The sequence below is a fragment of the Hyperolius riggenbachi genome, chromosome 5 (genome assembly GCF_040937935.1).
Source record: "Hyperolius riggenbachi isolate aHypRig1 chromosome 5, aHypRig1.pri, whole genome shotgun sequence".
Taxonomy (NCBI): domain Eukaryota; kingdom Metazoa; phylum Chordata; class Amphibia; order Anura; family Hyperoliidae; genus Hyperolius; species Hyperolius riggenbachi.
In genome coordinates, this window is record NC_090650.1 from 318,041,942 (window position 1) to 318,063,774 (window position 21,833).

Sequence of the window (21,833 nt, forward strand, 5' to 3'; positions counted from 1 at the left end):
CGGCCAGTCACCCCCTTGCCCGGCGTCTGACAGCTGGCGTGGCGGAACTGTTAGCTCGGCAGCTGTTACCATACCGGCTGGTAGAATCTGAGGCCTTCCGTAAATTTGTGGCCATCGGAACACCGCAGTGGAAGATGCCAGGCCGCACTTATTTTTCGAGAAAGGCCATACCCCAACTGCACCGTGAAGTTGAGAGGCAAGTAGTGTCATCTCTTGCGAAGAGCGTTGGGTCAAGGGTACACCTGACCACGGATGCCTGGTCTGCCAAGCACGGGCAGGGCCGCTACATTACCTACACAGCCCATTGGGTGAACCTGGTGGTGAACGATGGCAAGCAGGGCGCAGCGGACCAAATTGTGACACCTCCACGGCTTGCAGGCAGGCCTCCTGCCACCTCCTCTCCTCCTGCTACATGCTCTTCGCTGTCCTCCTCCTCCTTGGCTGAGTGGCAGTTCTCCTCTCCAGCTACACAGCCCCAGCTCCGCAGGGCCTATGCTGCATGCCAGGTAAGACGGTGTCACGCCATCTTAGACATGTCTTGTCTCAAAGCGGAGAGTCACACTGTAACAGCTCTCCTGGCTGCTCTTAAGAAACAGGTGGATGAATGGCTGACCCCGCACCACCTGGAGATAGGCAACGTGGTGTGCGACAACGGCAGCAATCTGCTTGCCGCTTTGCATATGGGGAAGCTGACACACATACCCTGCATGGCACATGTCATGAATCTAGTGGTTCAAAGATTTGTGGCAAAGTACCCTGGCTTAGCGAATGTCCTGAAGCAGGCCAGGAAGTTCTGTGGGCATTTGAGGCGGTCTTACACAGCCATGGCACGCTTTGCGGAAATTCAGCGCAAAAACAACATGCCGGTGAGACGCCTCATTTGCGATAGCCCGACTCGCTGGAACTCGACCCTGCTCATGTTCTCCCGCCTGCTAGAACAGAAGAACGCCGTGACCCACTACCTCTACAACTACAGTAGAATGAAACAGTCTGGGAAGATGGGGATGTTCTGGCCCGACAACTGGACACTGATGGAAAATGCATGCAGGCTCATGCGGCCGTTTGAGGAGGTGACCAACCTGGTGAGCCGCAGTGAGGGCACCATCAGCGACTTAATTCCCTACGCTTACTTCTTGGAGCGTGCTGTGCGTAGAGTGGCGGATGAAGCTGTGAATGAGCGTGACCAGGAACCGTTACGGCAGGAACAGGCATGGGACCAATTTTCATCAGACCCAGCTGTTTCCTCAACACCTGCGGCAGCACAGAGGGGGGAGGAGGAGGAAGAAGAGAAGTCGTGTGCAGAAGACGAGTCAGACTCAGAGGATGATGAGCAAGGTGTTTCTTTGGGGGAGGAGGAGGAGGGGACAGCGGCAGGAGAACAACCTCAGCAGGCATCGCAAGGGGCTTGTGCTGCTCAACCTTCCCGTGGTATTGTTCGCGGCTGGGGGGAGGAGGTTGACTTACCTGACGTCACTGAGGAAGAGCAAGAGGAGATGGAGGGTACTGGATCCGACTTTGTGCAGATGTCGTCTTTTATGCTGTCCTGCCTGTTGAGGGACCCCCGTATAAAAACCCTCAAGGGGAATGACCTGTACTGGGTGGCCACACTACTAGACCCTCGGTACAGGCACAAAGTGGCGGACCTGTTACCAACTCACCGGAAGGTGGAAAGGATGCAGCACATGCAGAACCAGCTGTCAACTATGCTTTACAATGCCTTTAAGGGTGATGTGACGGCACAACGCCCGCAAGGTACCACTGCCACTAATCCTCCTCCCGTGTCCACGCAGTCAAAGACAGGACGCTCCAGCGATCTCATGGTGATGTCGGATATGCGGACGTTCTTTAGTCCAACGCCTCGCCGTAGCCCTTCCGGATCCACCCTCCACCAACGCCTGGAACGGCAGGTAGCCGACTACCTGGCCTTAAGTGTGGATGTAGACACTGCTGTGAACAGCGATGAGGAACCCTTGAACTACTGGGTGCGCAGGCTTGACCTGTGGCCAGAGCTGTCCCAATTTGCCATCCAACTTCTCTCCTGCCCTGCCGCAAGCGTCCTGTCAGAAAGGACCTTCAGCGCAGCTGGAGGCATTGTCACAGAGAAGTCGCCTAAGTCACAAAAGTGTTAAGTACCTCACCTTTATCAAAATGAATGAGGCATGGATCCTGGAGGGCTGCTGCCCACCCCAAGACTAAGTCAGTCCCCGCACACACAGCATCTCTGCCTGCACGCCGTGTGACTGGCTGCCTGGGCTGCCCCAAGAAGACTAAGTCGCTCCCAGTCCCTCCACACAGCATGTCTGCCTGCAGGCCGCTTGACTACCTTCTCCGCCACCACCAACAGGGTCCGGGACTCCAGGCGGATTGCTGAATTTTTTAGGCCGCTGCTAGCAGCGGCCGCTGTAATCATTTTTCTGGTGCGTGTACATGACTGCCTAATTTTTCTGGCTGCACTGTGGGCAGCTGCAACAACAAAAGAAAAGGCATGTACATGCGCCCATTCCCCTTCGTGATCATTACCTTGCCGTGGTGAAGGGGCTTGCGTATCACAATGAAGCAATGACCGGCGCCTAGATGAGTGTCTCGGGGGGCACACCCACGATAATAAGGTCGTTGCCTCATTGTGGTCAGACCAAATTTGATCAGCTGGACAGTCACTGTTCTGTCATTCAGCTACATCAGCCAGGCGACCATATGGGCTGTAAAGCCACCAAAACCTGCACTCTCGCCATGGTGCGCACCAGTCCAGCACGGCCGTCACTACACAAACAGCTGTTTGCGGTGCGTTACACGGTGAGTTTGGTGTGTCAGTGTGAAGCAGTACCTTAATTACACTACCTGATTGATGTATACACATGCAAGATGTTTGAAAGCACTTTAGGCCTGTCATTTAGCATTCAATGTGATTTCTGCCCTTAAAACGCTGCTTTGCGTCAAATCCAGATTTTTCCCCGGGACTTTTGGCATGTATCCCACTCCGCCATGCCCCCCTCCAGGTGTTAGACCCCTTGAAACATCTTTTCCATCACTTTTGTGGCCAGCATAATTGTTTTTTTTTTCAAAGTTCGCATCCCCATTGAAGTCTATTGCGGTTCGCGAACTTTAACGCGAACCGAACCTTCCGCGGAAGTTCGCGAACCTAAAATCGGAGGTTCGGCCCAACTCTGGTGTCCGTCCGCGTTGGGCTGTTTTTGAGGCGTCTTTATTTCCGATTCCCGACGCTTGGGTGGCGATTCGTTTTTGTGATTAGCAGTTTTCTAGATGTTTTTTTCTGAGCGGTTTTGTAATTCACTCCCTGGCGCAAGTCAGGAGGTGAACTATTTGACCTGGAAAATAATAAATACAATGTATTTATTCTTAAAAACGCGAACGCAATCGCTACACAAAGCGATTTTGTGAGCATTTTGCTTTTCTCCTATACTTTCCATTGAGGCGGAATCGACTCAAAGATGGTACACGCACCGCTTTACTGAACGGACAGCGCATGACCCGTGCTGATATGAACCTTCTCATAGACATTCATTGTCCACGCGGTTGGGGGGGGCGTTTTTAAAAAACGCACCCGGGCAAAAAAAGCTGAAAACATCTGCAGTGTGAACAAGCCCTAAATCATATTTATCTTTGTGGATGTGCCACAGTCTTTTCATAAATAATCATCACTAAAAATATTATTTTAAAAACCAATTTTCAAGTGCATCATGGTTACCATATTTTCTCTATATGCATACAAGGAATGCATTATTATTATTAATATTATTGATTTATAAAGTGCCAACATATTCCGTAAGTAAGACACAAACAAGGAGTACATAATAATACAGACAATGGTATACACGAGTATACAAAAATACAGAGTTGGTACAAAGTACAGAATTGGTTATAACAATGACAGAATTAATATGAATAAATGTGTAACAAAATCTAAAACACAAAAGGGTAAGAGAGCCCTGCCCTTGCAAGCTTACAATGGAATGGGGTAAAACAAGAGGTGGGGTAGTATACAATATTCATACCTAGAGGCAGTGTTAGGTAATCTGGTAGGAAGTACAACTTGGCCAGAGGTCAACAGGTGAACTGGCCTAAGGTAGAGCGTATGCTTGATGGAAAAAGTGAATTTTTAGGACATGCTTAAATATATCAGAGTTTGGGGACTGACAATGTGTTGTGGCAGAGGAGGGGTGAAGCACATGCGAAAACGTGTATACAGTATACATGTGTTTTACTACTTTAGATATCTCAAAGAAAAGTCTGTGGACAGAGTTCGGTTGTTGAATTCATTGGTAAACAAAATAAATGTTGGATTGTGTCTGATTGCCGCTTTTTATACCCTTCCTCTTGGTAGAATTTCCAGCCTCCGGGTTTGCCTTTCTCTGAATCTGTATTACTTGAAGCTGCCGCAGTAACACTGCTGATTTGGGTAACTCCATTCTGTTATTGTAAGAGCCAAAGCAGAACTCAAGAGAAGACAAAAACGATGAACTAATTTTATCTTTATTAGGGCGGAGTAATAAAATGATAAGATGCTTCCCCTCTTCACTGAACATTGCAATACTTCTCCATGTAAATCTTGGGTTGATTCATAAATAAGCGGCGTAACTACAGCGGAGCAGCTACTGCGACCGCAGGGGGCCCCAACTACTACTTCACTCCCACTGATAAAGAGGTCCTTCCTTCAGATCAGTTGTTTTTATGGCTACACTTTTTTTGTTTTGCGACAAACACAACATTGCACAAATGTCCTCTCTGCAGCCACTAGGGTTAGGCATCACCAGGGGGATCTAGGAGTTAGGGATGGGTACAGGGAGTGTTCTGTGTGAGAGTAGGGTTAGGTATAGTTACAGCACAATATATGTAACATATACAAATTATTAAATTATGTATATTTACACAACGGGGGGGGGGGGGGGGGGGGTTCTAGGGGTTAGGGATAGGGAGAGATCTGTGTGAGCCTACAGTTAGGTATAATTACAGTAAAATACTTGTAAAATCTAACATTGTATTACTATGCTTAATAGAAGTGTAAATATCGTTTTTTGTTATAGACGCTATTTGATGTTTCATTTCAGAATTCGTTTGTTGTTATAGACGGTATTTTGCCATTTAATTTCCGTTTATTCAACCTATTTAGCACTACATTTTCGTTTACAAGTTATAAACTAAAACTATTGTTTTACATTACAACTTATAGGCACCAACATGGGGGTGCTTAAAGGGAACCTGAAGTGAGTAAAATTATTTAAAATAAACTAATGACATAGCTGCAAATGAATATTACATACTAACCTCACTGTCAGTTCCTCTCAGAAGCTCACTATTTTCTTCTTACAGTGATCCCTTCCAGTTCTGACAATATTTTGTCAGAATTGAAATATACCAGTTGCTGTCAGTTATATATCAGCAGCTGTCTGAATGTGCAACTGAATGTGCAAGGTAATGTCCATGTCTCCCTATGGCTCAAGTGGGTGATATTACAGTTTAAAGGGGAACTGAAATAAGGGGTATACGGAAGCTGCCATATTTATTTCCTTTTAATCAATACCAGTTGCCTGGCAGCCCTGCTGGTCTATTTCTCTGCAGTAGTATCTGAATAACACCTGAAACAAGCATGCAGCTAGTCTTGTCAGATCCGACTTTAAAGTCTAAAACACCTGATCTGCTGCATGCTTGTTCAGGGGCTATGGCTAATAGTATTAGAGGCAGAGGATTAGCAGGGCTGCAAGGCAACTGGTATTGCTTAAAAGGAAATAAATATGGCAGCCTCCATACCCCTCTCTCTTCAGTTCCCCTTTAAGTGTCCTGACCAGGAAGCTGATAGGGAGTAATGGCCATTTTCAAAATGGAGGACAGAGAATTCCATTGATCCCAGTGGACAAATGAGTCACAGAAGAGGAGAAAGAGATTGAAAAGTAGACTACCCAGGAGGTAAGTATGACCTGTATATCGTTATTTTGACTTTTTATTTTCAGTTCAGGTTCTCTTTAAGCATCAATAGAGGGAGTGTACTGTGTGAGAATAAGGTTAGGTTGGGTTGCATTTTATGATAGCAATTAGTTAGGTTGCATGTTATGATACCGTAGTACCAGCTTTAAATAATTCCAGATGAAGTTGCAAAAATGTACAACCCCATGTATAAATGATGGGGAGTGTACTGCAAACCACCAGGGCAGCCTGACACACATCTAATGAGAATCAGGAGTTTCAGGGTGAAATCATGACAAGAGTTCCCGTGCATTAGATAGGTAGATACATTCGAGCACACGTTGGCAAATAAATAAACGAGTAACTTCCCACATTTAATTGATTTCTGCAATGAATCCCCACCAGCGCCATCCACAAGTGACAGGAGGTGACCGTCAGGTCAGGCAGGAGCACTGTCTGTGGGATGGCGGCAGCCATGTTGCTATAGGGCACACTTATCCCCTGCCATGCCGCTCCTCCTACTCCTGCCATCACTGCTGGAAGCCGCCACATCCCGGAGGAGGATCCATGCTCGGAGTAGCAGCAGACTGAGGCACTCGGGTGGCCAGTACTGGCGAGTGGAGTGCGGAGTGATTGATCATCCTCATCCCCCATCTCTCCTCCTCCCACACTCCGCCCCTGTGCTGGAGGGTGGGCGAGATCATCACAGCAGCGGACCCTGCATGTGGGAGCCGGGGATTCCTGCAGGAGAGGAGATCACAGTGCACGGCCCGGGGACCAGCATGGAGTGACTGCCCGGTGTCTATGGCCACTGACGCCCGGCCGCGCTGACTCTGCTGCCTCCCTCCCGCGGCTCTCAGGAACGGCTAGTAACTTATGTGAGGCGCTTGGAGCGGATCCAGGTAAGAGCGGCTGTGTCAGTCCTGTGGATCCCGTGTGCCCGTGTGTGCGCGCTATGCTAGCCGCTCTGCCATGCGCTGCACTCGGGGCTGAGCTCCAGGCTTCCCTCTGCTTATTGTTCCCTTTCCCCCAGCTTGAGATCGGGAAATCCCGAGACTAGGCCCCGCTTCCCACCCCTTCCCTGCTCTTCCTTCCTGATCCAGCCCTCAGGAAACAGCCTCCCCAGGCCATACGGTGTGGCCGATGACTCATGGAGGTGTCACGGCCATGCTAAGCACAGCTGCTGGGACTGGAGGCAAAACTTTAGGGCAACTTCTTTGGGCTCAACTTTGTGTGCTGTAGAGCTATGTATGACAGGGAGGCCCTGTCACCTCCTGCCCAACCAGCCAGGCAGATCTCAGCACTTCTAGTCCCCTTGTCAGCTGTATGTTTTTTATATTATTATTATTTAGTATGCATATAGGGTGATGGCATGTTCCACAGAGTATATATAATCTTGTCACTGTTTCCTCAGAGGAGCACTTAATCAAATCCCCACTATAGTCACATAGGTCTCTTGTAGTCTTGGTCCAATTTAGGGGAAGACAATTAACTTTTCAGTATGTTTTTAGGATGTGGGAGGAAACCGGAGCGCCAAGAGCAAATCCACTCAGACAGAGAACATACAAACTCCTTGCAGATAGTGCCCTAGCTGAGATTCAAATGTACTACACTACGTACAGTACTAGAGCAATAGTGATTCTTCTACCCTTGAGTGTGTTTTCTGCCACAAAACTGGTTACTAATAAATCAGAATAACTTAAACCCACCCATTATTAACTTTTAACCAGTTACAGCAATTAGGCTGGGTTCACAGAGCACAATGGCGCGATGACAGCATATGCACTAGGGAGAGGCGTCTGATATGTGATAAAAGAAATTTGACTAGGCACTTTGTTTATTTTTTACCATACACTGAGTGGAATTTTGCACAGGGGGGGTCAGATTATGAAGGTTAATGATTGAGACCTGACAGCTGACATCTGTGTAGTAATAAATCATCAGCCTTCTGAATCAGATTATCCCCATGCAAAGTTCTAGTTTATCTCAGGTGAAGTCTTCATTCTGTGGATAAAGTTGCCCTAAAGTTGTAATCATGTCTGACAACTGTTAAGTTGTTGCAAAAGGAAAGTTGTATTGTGAAGAATTACTTTAAAATCTAAAAAATTACTAATTGCTAAAAAAATCTTGGAAAGCTTGTACTTCTTCAGGAAAGTTGGTTCAAAACGCTTTGTTTAAAGGATACGTGCGACCAAAAACAAAAAAAACAAGATCAGCTTACCTGGGGCTTCCTCCAGCCACCGGCAGCCTACCTGTCCCTCGACGCAGTTCTGATGTCCCCGGTTCCCCTCCATTGCGGTCGAGCTCACGTAGCCTGAAGCAGCCTTTAATGGACACTTGAAGTGAGAGACTGCCATAGTTATTTCCTTTTAAACAATACCAGTTGCCAGACAGTCCTGCTGATCTCTTTGGCTGCAGTAGTATCTAGAACACAAACCTGAAACAAGCATGTGGCTAATCTAGTCAGACTTTAGTCAGTAGTATCTGATCTGCATGCTTGTTTGGGGTCTATGACTAGGCTCGGTTCTCATTCAGAACACGTCCATTCGGAGGCGGAGTGGACCAGTTTAGTCTCCGTTCCGTTTTAAGTTCACGTTTGGTGGCAGATGTATTGGTGGCTATGAGCAAGTTATCTGCTCGTTCAGAAAAACTTACCGTGCTTTTTTCGGACTTTGACTCTCCTGACCATAAGACGCACCTAGGTTAAGAGGACAAAAATCGGGGGGAAAAGATATACTAAACCATGGTGAAGGTTCATGTTGTGGATTATGCCCCTTTGCACCTCATGCCACCTTGTACCTCTTGTGTCTCCCTGTGTCACCCTGTCCCTCCTTTATCCTCCTGTATCCCCCATGTGGCCACCTCTGTCTTCCTCTCTTCCCCTTTGTTTCCCACTGTGTCCTTCTCTGCATGGGCACACTATAGGGAGTCCCAGACATTGTGGGTTGGAGGTTCGTATTGGCAGGCATTCATAAGTCAGGAACGACCTGCATTTGGACTATAAGACGCAGTAACTTTTTTTCCCCCCAATTTTGGGGGAGAAAAAGGGAGTCTTATAGTCCAAAAAATTACAGTAACTGGTCAGGACAGTTATGTTTTCTTGCAGCTGATCTGCAGGACAGTCGGGCAACTAGTATTGTTAAAAAGGAAATAAATGTCAACCTCCATATCCTTCTCGCTGTTCGGCTTGGTTCCCATTCAAAACCTGTCCATTCGGAGGCAGAGTGGACCAGTTCAGTCTCCGTTCCGGTTTAAGTTCATGTTTGGTGACAGATGTATTGGTGGCTATGAGCAAGGTATCTGCTCGTTCAGAAAAACATACAGTAATTAGTCAGGACAGTTGTGTTTTTTTGCAGCTGATCAGCAGGACAGCCGGGCAACTAGTATTGTTAAAAAGGAAATAAATATGGTAACCTCTATCCCTCTCACTTCAAGTGCTCTTTAAAGAGACACTGTAACTAGAAAAACGGCCCCTGGGGGTACTCGCCTTGGGAGGGGGAAACCTCCGGATCCTAATGAGGCTTCTCCCCGTCGTCCTCTGTCCCACGGAGGTCTCGCTGCAGCCCTTCAAAGCTGGCCCGACAAATCCGTCAGCCTGTTCAATATTTACCTTTCCAGGCTCCAGCGGGGGCGCTGTTTCGACTTTCGGCTCCAAAGTAGACGGAAATACCCGATCTCAGTCGGGTCCGTTCTACTGCGCAGGCGCCGGAGACTTGCGCTTGCGCAGTAGAACAGACCCAACTGAGATCGGGGATTTCCGCCTACTTCAGAGCGCAGTGCCGCTACTGCGCCTGCGCTGGAGCCAGGAAGGTAAATATTTACATCGCCGACGTTCGGAGGGGCACAGCGCGACCCCCGTGGGACGCAGGACGACGGGGGAAGCCTCGATAGGATCCGGAGGCTTCTCCCTCCTGAGCTGAGCACCCCCCAGGGGCAGTTTTTCTCAGTACAGGTTTTCTTTAAAATGCCAATGATCTGTTACTTCAAATATGCTATTTTGAGTTTAGGCAATTTATCATGAAGAAGGGTGATTACGGTTAGGCATGTTTGAAAAAGTTTGTCTGGCTGCCTAACATCTTGCTGCATAGAGCGGTACAATGCTACCGGTTGGATTATAGCAACAGCGTGTGGTTTACTGAAGTTTGTGTAATGAACCTCCACTGGTGATTTCACACTGAAGCTGATAGAAAGTGTATTGAAAGTCATTACAGTTCCTCAGTGCACATTTTTTTTTCACAAAAAATCAGTTTTCTTTCAGTTATAACTGAGAGGAACTCCAGTAAAAATGTTATAAAAAGTGCTACATTTTTACAATAGATATGTATAAACTAGTAGACCCAAGCCCGTTTAAAAACAGGCTCTAGGTCTTTTTTTTACCGCCGCCAGTCACTGCACATGTGCCCGCAACAGCCCGCCCACCCAACTCGCTCCCTGGTCCCGTCCAGCTATTCGTTACTGCGCACATGCGCAATAACAAAATACCGGACACGGACAGCTGCTGGATGCAGCGGCAGTAGGGGATTATTATAGAGGATGATTTAGGGCTCGTTCCCACTATCGCGAATCCGCATGCGTCCAACGCATGCGGATTCGCACATGTAATGTGAGTGGATGGGGCTGTTTCCACTCCTGCGGCGGCGTTGTGCGTTTTTTGTTGCAGAGAAAAAACGCACAAAAGAGGCAACGATTTCGCCTGCGTCGGGAATCCGTGCGAATCGCCACTAATGTATTTAATAGTAAAAACGCATGCGTTTGTTACATGCGTTTTTACCCGCGATTTCGCGTGCGATTTCGCACCTTTTTCAATTTTTATTTTGCCCTGGCAGTGTCATGGTTAATTTCGCATGGCACCCTGCCATGCGAAATCGCACGCAAAATCGCGGGTAAAAACGCATGCAGAAACGCATCCGCATGCGTTTTTACAAGCGTCGGAATGCCGGCGAATCGCGTCGCAACAGTGGAAACAAGCCCTAAGTCTGTGTTTTTCGCATTGTAAAATCTTTCCTCTCCCTGATTTACATTCTGACATTTACCACATAGTGACATTTTTACTGCTGACAGGTGATGTCAGTGGAAGGAGATGCCGCTTGCTTTTTTTGGCAGTTGGACCCAGCTGTGAACAGCTGTTCTTTCCCACAATGCAATGAGGTTCACATGGTCCTGACATCCCACTGTGGTATGGGTTTCACCACAATATCAGCCATACAGAGCCCCCTGATGATCAGTTTGTGAAAAGGAAAAGTTTTCTCATGGGAAAGGTGGTATCAGCTACTGATTGGGATGAAGTTCAATTCTTGGTCACGGTTTCTCTTTAATTGTAAATGGGGCCTAAGGCCAGGGTCACACTTAAAGGGGTTCTGTGGCATGACTAAAAAAACAAACCCTGACACTTACCTGGGTATTTTATCGGCCTCCTGCAGCTGTCATTTCCCGTGCCGTCCTCCTACGATCTTCCGTTCCCCGACGCGGGTATCCTGCTAATTATTCATTTAACTAGACTAATAGAACTGCGGCCGTGCGCATGCTCACTCCCACGCATGTCATCGGGAGCTTACTGCACAGTATAACGTTTTCTTGTACTGCGCAGTAAGCTCCCGATGACAGTAAGCTCCCGATCCTGGCTGCACAGCTGCAGTTTTATTCGTCTTGTTAGACGATTAATTAGCAGGTTACCGGCGGGTAACGAAGGATCATATGAGGACGGCATGGGACATGATAGCTGCAGGGGGCCGAAAGAAGCCCCAGGAAAGTGTCAGTTTTTTTAGACATGCCACAGAACCCCTTTAACCACCTTAGCGGTATAGACGAGCTCAGCTCGTCCATTACCGCCAGAGGGTGCTGCTCAGGCCCTGCTGGGCCGATTTTATTGAAATAAAGTGCAGCACACGCAGCCGGCACTTTGCCAGCCGCGTGTGCTGCCTGATCGCCGCCGCTCTGCGGCGATCCGCCGCGAGCGGCGACGAAAGAGGGTCCCCCCAGCCGCCTGAGCCCTGCGCAGCCGGAACAAATAGTTCCGGCCAGCGCTAAGGGCTGGATCGGAGGCGGCTGACGTCAGGACGTCGGCTGACGTCCATGACGTCACTCCGCTCGTCGCCATGGCGACGAAGTAAACAAAACACGGAAGGCCGCTCATTGCGGCCTTCCGTGTCACTTTTGGCCGCCGGAGGCGATCAGAAGAACGCCTCCGGAGCGCCCTCTAGTGGGCTTTCATGCAGCCAACTTTCAGTTGGCTGCATGAAATAGTTTTTTTTTTATTTAAAAAAAACCCTCCCGCAGCCACCCTGGCGATCTTAACCTCCCCGGCGTTCTATTGAGATCGCCAGGGAGGCTGCGGGAGGGTTTTTTTTTTAATAAAAAAAAAACTATTTAATGCAGCCAACTGAAAGTTGGCTGCATGAAAGCCCACTAGAGGGCGCTCCGGAGGCGTTCTTCCGATCGCCTCCGGCGCCCATAATAAACAAGGAAGGCCGCAATGAGCGGCCTTCCTTGTTTTGCTTAGATCGTCGCCATGGCGACGAGCGGAGTGACGTCATGGACGTCAGCCGACGTCCTGACGTCAGCCGCCTCCGATCCAGCCCTTAGCGCTGGCCGGAACTTTTTGTTCCGGCTGCGCAGGGCTCAGGCGGCTAGGGGGGCCCTCTTTCGCCGCTGCTCGCGGCGAATCGCCGCAGAGCGGCGGCGATCAGGCAGCACACGCGGCTGGCAAAGTGCCGGCTGCGTGTGCTGCACTTTATTTGAAGAAAATCGGCCCAGCAGGGCCTGAGCGGCAGCCTCCGGCGGTGATGGACGAGCTGAGCTCGTCCATACCGCTCAGGAGGTTAATAGAACGCCAGGGTGGTTAAAGGACTGCTGAAGTGAGAGGGATATGGGGGCCGCCATATTAGTTTCCTTTTAAGCGATACCAGTTGCCTGGCATCCTGCTGATCCTCTGCCTCTAATACTTTTAGCCATAGACCCTGAACAATCATGCAGCAGATAAGGTGCTTCTGACATTGTCAGATCTGACAAGATTAGCTGCATGCTTGTTTCTGGTGTTGTTCAGACACTACTGCAGCCAAATAGATCAGCAAGGCTGCCATGCAACTGGTATTGTTAAAAAGAAATAAATATGGCAGCCTCTATATTCTTCTCACTTCAGTTGTTGTTTAAGGGAATCTCGCATGGTTTTCCCCGCATGCAAAATTGCACCAATTGTGACAGCCCACGTTAATAAATAAGCTGGGTCACATTCGCATGTAGGAAAAAAAAACAACCTTACTGCCTTCCCTACTTCACACACTGCATGTGATTCCCATTGCTGACTGAGGAAAACGCTCATCAAAACAGTCCATAAACTACTGCCCTAAGTGTGATTCCCTCCCTAAAGTGTGCATGTACAGTGCATGGAGACATAAATGGCATCGGCCAAACCAAAGCCAAAAGCTGCCATTCAATTAACCTGCAGCTATGTAAATTGATCCTCTGCTGATCAATAATAATAGTCCTGAGTCCTGTCGGACTCAAAGCGCTCAAGAACTGCAACCACTGGGGCGAGCTCAAGAGGCCACCCTGCAGTGTTAGGGAGTCTTGCATTGAACTCCTTACTGAATAGGTACTGACACTAGCCCAGATTTGAACCCTTGTCTCCTATATGGAAGCGGTGCCCTTAACCAGTACACTATCCAACCACTGGGCATTAATTGACCAGTATCTCTCGTCATTGATCAGATCATTTCACTGTTTCCGGCTTAGCAGAATGTTGCGTATTAGCAAATCTTGTGCTTTACACTAATAAGGGAAATGAGCACTTAGGAAATGTTTTCCAAATTATCCTGACATTTTTCCAATCCACTATTTGTGTGGTGATGTCTGCTGGTAACCTACAATCGCGAGACCATCCCCTCATTTGGCCACTACTTTTATCTGCAGGTATTACAGTTCTAGCCTGCTCAGGTTATCTGCCAAGAATCTAGCGTGTGTACAGTGGCCCCTTATTAGTCACTGAAAGTTCCAGATTGTCTCAGCTAAGCCCATTGTTCTCCTCCCTGCTCATGCTGCTCCATCGTGGACAAAGTTGTTGGCCCTTTGCCTCTATACATAGCAACAGAACTCATAGGCTACCGACATGTCTGAACATAACATGGGCCAGTACTGTTGCCCGAGGGATCTAGTGCCAATAATCACTGGACACAGTGTGCATGTACCAACTGCCTGCTTGCATTAATGAATTATTGTAATCATTTCTCAAGTGATGCTAATTGAGTGGGAAGCTGTTATGGTGTAATGGGCATTTTCAAAATGGAGGACGGAAAGTTCCATTGATCACAGTGGACAACAAACAAGGCGCAGTAGAGTACGTGGGAGGTAAGTATGAGGATTTGTATGTTTATTTTGACTTTAAAAACAAAACTCAACTGAAAATTAAGTCAAAATAACACACATGTCATACTCACTCCTGCGTACTCTCCTGCGTCCTGTTTGTCCACTGTGATCAATGGAACTCTCCGTCCTCCATTTTGAAAATGGCCATTACACCATAACTGCTTCCTGGTCAGCACACTGTTAAACTGTAATATCGCCCATTTGAGCCAAAGGGAAACATGGACATTACCTTGCTCATCAGTTGTCCTTTCAGTTATAACTGACAGCAACTGAGATATAACTGACAGCAACTGATATATTTTAGTTCTGACAAAATCTTGCCAGAATTATTAGCTCCTCCTTGTCAATCTCTAGTTGTTATTGCACCCCCAGCTGCTTGGATTTTACCCCATTCCTGATTAGACCTTCAAGCAATGAAATATCTGTAGTCAATCAAGTTAGTTAAGCTGGCATGTAGAAAAATAGATGCATCAATGGCCAGCCTCAATAATCTTTCCTCTAAATATGTTTTCTCTCAGATCTGAGTGTGTGGATCTTCATAATAAAAACACTTCTTTTGTTTGGACCCTACATTGTGCTTAAAAGCAAAATCGGGGTTCTTGCTTATGTGCCTTTAAAAGGTTAATAGCGTTGTGTGAAGAAAGAGGAAATAAATCCTGTAATTTTGCTTTTGACCCCCTTCCACATGAATGGTCCTAGAGAAGGAGGGGGAAAGGAATTCATTCACAACCCCCCTTCCTCTCCTCTAGTACAAATGGACTGCTGTCCTGTCTGATGATAGCTGGGAACAACTGTTTAGAAAGACTCAGTGGCCTCTTTCTTCTCAGGGATTTTACTGAATGATTGAAGAGGACAGCACAGAAGTGTGTGTGTGTGTGTGTGTGTGTGTGTGTCCACTGAGGTAAAGTTGTCCTGTCTTTTAGCTTTAGGAGGAAGTAAGTCATTCAGTACAGGTAGAGATCCGCCAGTTGCTGCTACTGATTTGTCCACATTGTTTATTTATGGGTGTCAGGTTACTCAGTGATAAAATAGGATAGGCACTTTAGTCGCCCGTAGCATGTAACGTGTGGTGCGGCACACCTCACAGGTGTATCGCTGTTACTTTCCATTCAGTCACAGTCATGCAGTTCTCTGGTTTCGCTGTCAGGCCATGCTGTATTTAAAGCTCCAGGACATGCTTTGAAGGCAAGTGGTGCTTTTGGAACATTTTTCATTCTTTGTTATTAATCTCTTTGCTCGGAATTGAAATGAGAAGAATCCCTTATTGAATTACAGCTTCAGGTAATGAGGACGTGAGTGATTATAGATAAAAGCTCCTATTGTCACATTACACAAGGCTATATATTACCCTATGTGAAAGCAAAGTGATTACAACTCTGGGATTTACATACTATGCATCTTCTAGAAGTTAGGCTACAGTCACAGTAGTGTGTTGTGGTGCGGCAAATCCTGCTCGCCACACTGCAACGCATCACCTATGTGACGTTCTCAGTGCGTGGAGTGCGTAGTGACATAACTGAGTGCGACATCATGCGTGACTGCACTATGCAAAAAAAAAAGTAAATCCTACTTTGCAAGGAGCCTAGCCTTCTACAGAGTTTACAACCTGTGCCTAAGTGATATCAGAATATGGAGAGGGTTTCAACTTGTGCTTTGGTTGGATCAGAATATAGATAGGATAGAAATGTGTCCCTCAGCTGTAACAGTATATAGAGAACTGTGACTTGATCCTGGGTTGTTTCTGACTAGACAGGATCGCTGAAATATTAGTGAGTTAATGTGGCCACTTAGTATGCAGTGGTTTCCCAATCTGACAATACTAAAGGTAGCCATACACTGGTCGATTTGCCATTAGATCGACCAACTGACAGATCCCTATCTGATCAGAGAGGGATCGTATGGCTGCCTTTACTGCAAACAGATTGTGAATCGATTTCAGCCTGAAACCGATCACAATCTGTTGAGCTGCTCCTGCCGCCTGAAAAACTCGACTTGGCAACACATCAGGTCTGCTGTACACACAGTACTTTCTCAGCAAAGACTGCTCTGACCACTCTAGCTGGAATGGATGACTTGGGCTGTGTATTGTTTTTCAAAGTGTTCAGTATGACATAAAATAAATGATTGGCCTGATAAAAATTTTGCTGATGGTGATTGCAAAAAAATCATTTTTTTTCCATTCACGATCATTCCCAGTGTCACCAGCTTCCTCTCAGTTGACCTGATGGCCATTTTATACTTCCTTTTATGGGCTGCAGCTGGACAGCCCCTACTTGTTCTCTCCCATCTCCCAAATAGGATGGAGCGGGCTGTACTTTAGGGGTAAACTATCATCCAAAGCAATCATGAACATTTTTGTTTTCTTTGTTGGTTTTTGTGTGTCCCAGGTCTGTGCATAGCTGTGCCCTCTCAGCACTTCCTATTGGTTGATGTATTTTCATGTCTCGCACAGTGTTAGTCTAATCTCCTTCCTTGGAGAAGCATCTGCTGTTGTGCAGGTGGGGCTGCGTGGCTGCATATGCACAGGCTGACCTGATCACAGTGGCCTCGGCCCTGCATACATAGCTAGGGAAGATGCGTTGAATCCATTTTTTTCCTAAAGTTCAGAACTTTCTTTGTATCTGGCTTTTTATATACATGGCAATCATAGCTGTAATGTAAATGCATAATGTCTTTTTATGCAGTATAATAGCAGTGGTTGGAGCTGCTTATTTGTGTGATGACGCTCAGAGGAAGTCCTCTATATAAAGCCCCATCTACACGATACAGTTCTTTGTGCGACTTGATTAGGATTCTATTTATGATCCGATTAAATCCGACATGTCCGATCGGAATTTGATTTGCCATTGTTTTGCAATGGCAAGTCGAATCGAATCCCGATCGCACGTTTCTGATCGGATCGTAAATAGAATCGTAATCGAATCGCACAAAGAATCGTATCCTGTAGATTGGGCTTAACATAACAATGGCTGGATCACAGTGTCACATGTACACAGAGCAACTGATTGTGGAATGACATGCTATTGTTACCTTCCATAGACTGCTTATTCTATGTTTCATGATTCAGTGTTATGCATCGCTATTATGATGTGATGGAGAATGCAAAGGTACTTGTGATCAAATTCAATTAAATGGAGTTGTCAAAGGACTTTTGATTTGACCATAGTATTAAAAATAATAACCCTGTATAAATGGCTCAGCCTGTCTGATCACAGGTGACACATAAATGATGCTGTATGTCATGGGACTGCTTCTCTGTGACACAGAGGAGGGACACTACCAATTATTTAGGGAATGTCACTCCAATATGTCCTTCTCCCATATACACCAGATGTCAATATTCAAGCTATTTTGGTTTATTTTGCTTGTGTTTTTTTTTTTTCTTTCTTTAATTCTGACATGAGCCACGTGTATAAATTGGTCTTTGTTATGCTGTGGAGCGTCAGTAAAATCAAGCCCACCTACTGATGACTAAGGAGCCCTGGCAATATAAATCAGGCCCCTTTTCCATGGGGGGGACTGAAAACAGTTAAAGGACAACTAAAGGAAGAGGTATATGGAGGCTGCCATATTTTTCTTTTAGGCAATGTTTCCTGGCAATCCTGCTGATCCTCTGCCTCTAATACGTTTAGGCATGGCCGCTGAACAAGCATGCAGCAGATCAGGTGTTTCTGACATTGTCAGATCTGAAAAGATTAGCTGCATGCTTGTTTTTGGTCTTATTCAGGCACACCTGCAGCCAAATACATCAGCAGGATAGCCAGGCAACAGGTATTGCTTAAAAGGAAATAAATATGGCAGCCTCCATATTCTTCTCATTTCAGTTGTTCTTTAAAGACAACCAAGGTTGTACACTTTATGGCAGTAAAGGTGCCCATACATTAGAACGAATATGGGCAGATTCGACCAAGAGACAAATTTATCTCTAATCAAATCTGATTAGAGATAAATTTGTCTCTAATCGAATCTGCCAATACACTACAGGCCGATTCCTATCCGATTTCAGCATGAAATCATCAGGGAATCGGCTGAGCCGCCGCGTCCGCCCCTCCGCTGCCCCCAAAATGTATAAATGTATGTTGTGTAGTGCATTTATACATTACCTGTCCTGTAGCAGCTCGCCGAGTCCATCCATCCATTTCGCCGGGTAAGCCACATACACGCTAGCGGCGCATAGTGTCTGACGTCAGCCGCTATGCGCCTTCGTGACGTCAGACATAGCCGCCGGCTTGTATGCGGAACCCGGCGAGATGGACGGAAACCGCGTGGAGGCTGACACCGGACAGGTAATGTATAAGTACACTACATACATTTATACATTGCGGCAGGGGTTTTGTCGCCTCGTCGCTCGTTTGCAATTTGGCCGACGTACCGCCGCGCACCCCGACCAACCAACCTCGGTCCGACATTTTCCCACATGTGCGATCGACTGTGCGGCCAATTTCTTACCCTAAATTGGTCGCTTTGTCGGTCGGGCATGCACTTGGCAGCACCAATTTTCATCCAATTTGATTATAATAATTGAATTGGATTGTCGATTGGTTGGTTGGTTGGTCACATAGTGTATGGCCCCCTTACTACTAGTAACTGCAGGTGGGAGAATGCAGAGTCTCAAAATGATACAGAAGTGCAGGTGATTGGTGAAGTAACATAGTATGGCATCCTCCGATACTAGCGCAACTGGCAGGGGTTTGCATCAACCCATCACCTTATTTTCACCACCTCTCAGTTGCTCCTGTACACTGACTTGGAACTTGCTCAGCGCGGTTATTCGAAAAGTACCCCCCCCCCCCCCCCCCCCCCCGGCCATCCCATTTGGCTACTAGCCATATGAGGTGTTAAACTCGCCACTTGAGCGCCCGGTTTTTGATACGTTGCAGCTGTGCCGCAACAAACCAATCCTGTCTTGGAACAAACACGGCCAGTGTGCCTAGAATCAGGGCAGTGGAGTCGGTATAAAAATCATCCGATTCAGACTTCTCAGTTTATGAAACCACAGACTCCGACTCCAGGTGCCCAAAATTGCTCCAACTTCTCTTCTCTGACTCCTTAGTCTAATACTTACTAGGGCTGAAGATTGTGTACAAAAATCATCCGACTCAGACTCCTGACTCCGACTCCTCAGTTTATGAAACCACCGACTCCATCTACGACTCCAGGTACCCAAAATTGCTCCGACTCCTCAGGCCTGCCTAGAATAACAAAAATGGGCAAGGTGCAGCTCTGTAGCTAGTCTTCAGTACATTTCTATGGAGTGCTGCCCAGTCACAGCACATGATTCGTGGATACTAGCTGCTAGTTACTCAGATGCCCATGTGACATGGCTCTAGTGCTGAAGCAGTAGGGCTAGGATATGTGCAGTTCCTGACAGTCTTCCTGTTGTTAGCTTGTATGTTGTCATATAGTGAGTCATTTACATGTTAGCTGTCATGATGCACTCACTGCTGGAAAGTACTGTGCCTTCAGAGAAGCAGTTCTGATTACACCCTATTTATATTGTAGCTTTGAGCTTTTGTTTCCACCCAGCCTCTGCTTATGGACGCCCTTTTTTATGTTCTTTGTTTGAATAGGTTTTCTTCCCGTTTGGCATTTGACGTTTCCTCTCTACTATTATAGTTACAGGCACTTTTGAAGATAAAAGTATACTAGTTGGTTGGTATACAACTTCTTGCTATGTTGGTCTGAAGAGATCTGACCTAATATTGCCTACATTCTAGCTACCACTAGCTTTGTACTGCTCAATGCAATTCAAACTGTGCAGTACAAAGCTATGGAACCATGGCTTGAACACATGCCTGCCCACCTAGATCTCTGGAAAGGAAGGGCTCAGCCCATCAATATTTGATTGGCAAAAATCATACAGCGATTGAAAGAAACTTCATATTTCATGGATGTGTGTGGAGAGGTGTGCATAGGCTCACCACACCTCCCATGGCCGGCGTCTGCCTACATTTCTCCAATATCACTACCGTTGAATGGGTCCTGGTCGGTACCCTCTGACCCGTGTATACTACGCTGTTCATGCACAGTAGTGTTCGTAGAGCGTGGTCATAAGGCATACACAATACACTGCGCATGCACAATGTAGTATGTCCGGGTCAGAGGGGGCCAACCAGGACCCATACTATGGAGGTAATAGCAGGGAAACGGAGGGCAGACGCCGGGCCACAGGAGGTGCAGTAAGCCTATGCGCACCTTGCACACAACACAGGGTATAGATTTATTAAGGACTAAGGTATCCTTTAAAGAGGAACTGAACCCAAAAAAAGTCACTCAATTGAGCCTCCTTATCCCTTTGAAATGAATGATTAGACACAAAACACTTGTGAAGGGCAATATAAAAGTAGATATATTTGTGCAATACAACTATGAATAAAAGAGAATGGCAGGCTCCATCTTGCAGCTCTATCCCTCCATTTTGCAGCTCTCACTCCATGGGAGGTGCAGAGTGATTCTGTGGGCGGTGTTACAGTTGGAGTTAGACATGCCCATTCACGCCCACAGAATGAGATTTACAGCCCAGTGTCATGAGGTCATCATCAATCGCCCTGTTACAGGAAACTGACAGCTGTGGTTTCTGCTGCTGCCCTGTACTGGCACATGCTGATAAAGTATTATTATTTTTTCTCTAACTATGCCTCCTGCAGTGTGAGATCTTGTGCTTGTCATCCTGTAGCTCTCCCCATTCGATTTGTGCCAGATCTCGTATCATGTCCTGTAGTCATGCAGCTCTCCCCATTCCTGCTGTGTCAGATCCCATATCATGTCCTGTAGTCATGTAGCTCTCCCCATTTGTTTAGTGCCAGACTTCGTATCTTGTCCTGTAGTCATGCAGCTCTCCCCATTCCTGCTGTGCTAGATCCCATATCATGTGCTGTAGTCATGCAGCTTTCCCCATTTGTGTTGTGCCAGATCCCAAATCATGTCCTGTAGTCATGCAGCTCTTCCCTTTCGTATCCTGTCTGGCAGAGGTAGGTGGGTAACACTGCAGAGGGAATCCACTATTATGTCAAACACCCCGCCCCCCCCCCCCCTTCTCCTCATCGTAGGTGTCACGCAGGGGAATCCTCTCTTACATCATCCAGCCGCCCTTGACCTCCCCCTGTAGGTAGCTTGACAGAGGGAATCCCCTCTTATGTCACCACCCCCTGCAAGCCCCCTTCTCCTACCAGTACATAGCGCATGGGCTAATTGAGCTTTATTTGAATCACTCGTGATTCAGGTCGGTGATCATCCCAGCTCTCATACACACTAAGAGAGGTTTGGCGCTTCACAGTGTAAAAAAGACTGAACAGGTTTTTTTCTCCCAAAAATCATAAATATATATATGCTTCACTGTTAATGCTTCACTCTTTATAAAACTGACCAAATGTCCACTAAAAAAATATTACAGACACGCATATGCTTCACTGATATTACTTCACTCTTGCTAATTTTAGGAAAAACTATTTTTTGCCAAAAAACAACCCTTTTAGATACATGATCGCCCCCTCTCGTTATCAATTCAAATACACACAGAGGTTTGGCGCTTCACAGTGTAAAAAACACTGAAC

At 46.8% G+C, this 21,833-nt stretch overlaps 1 protein-coding gene across 1 annotated transcript in view; it reads left to right on the forward strand.

Moving 5' to 3' along the window:
* The first annotated feature begins 6,450 nt into the window (after window positions 1-6,450).
* YES1 (YES proto-oncogene 1, Src family tyrosine kinase) overlaps window positions 6,451-21,833 on the forward strand; it is a 130,152-nt gene continuing 114,769 nt past the window's right edge. Inside the window, exon 1 of the mRNA XM_068237228.1 lies at window positions 6,451-6,821. The gene's annotated coding sequence lies outside the window, so the exon portion shown is untranslated. The remainder of the gene's footprint in view (window positions 6,822-21,833) is intronic.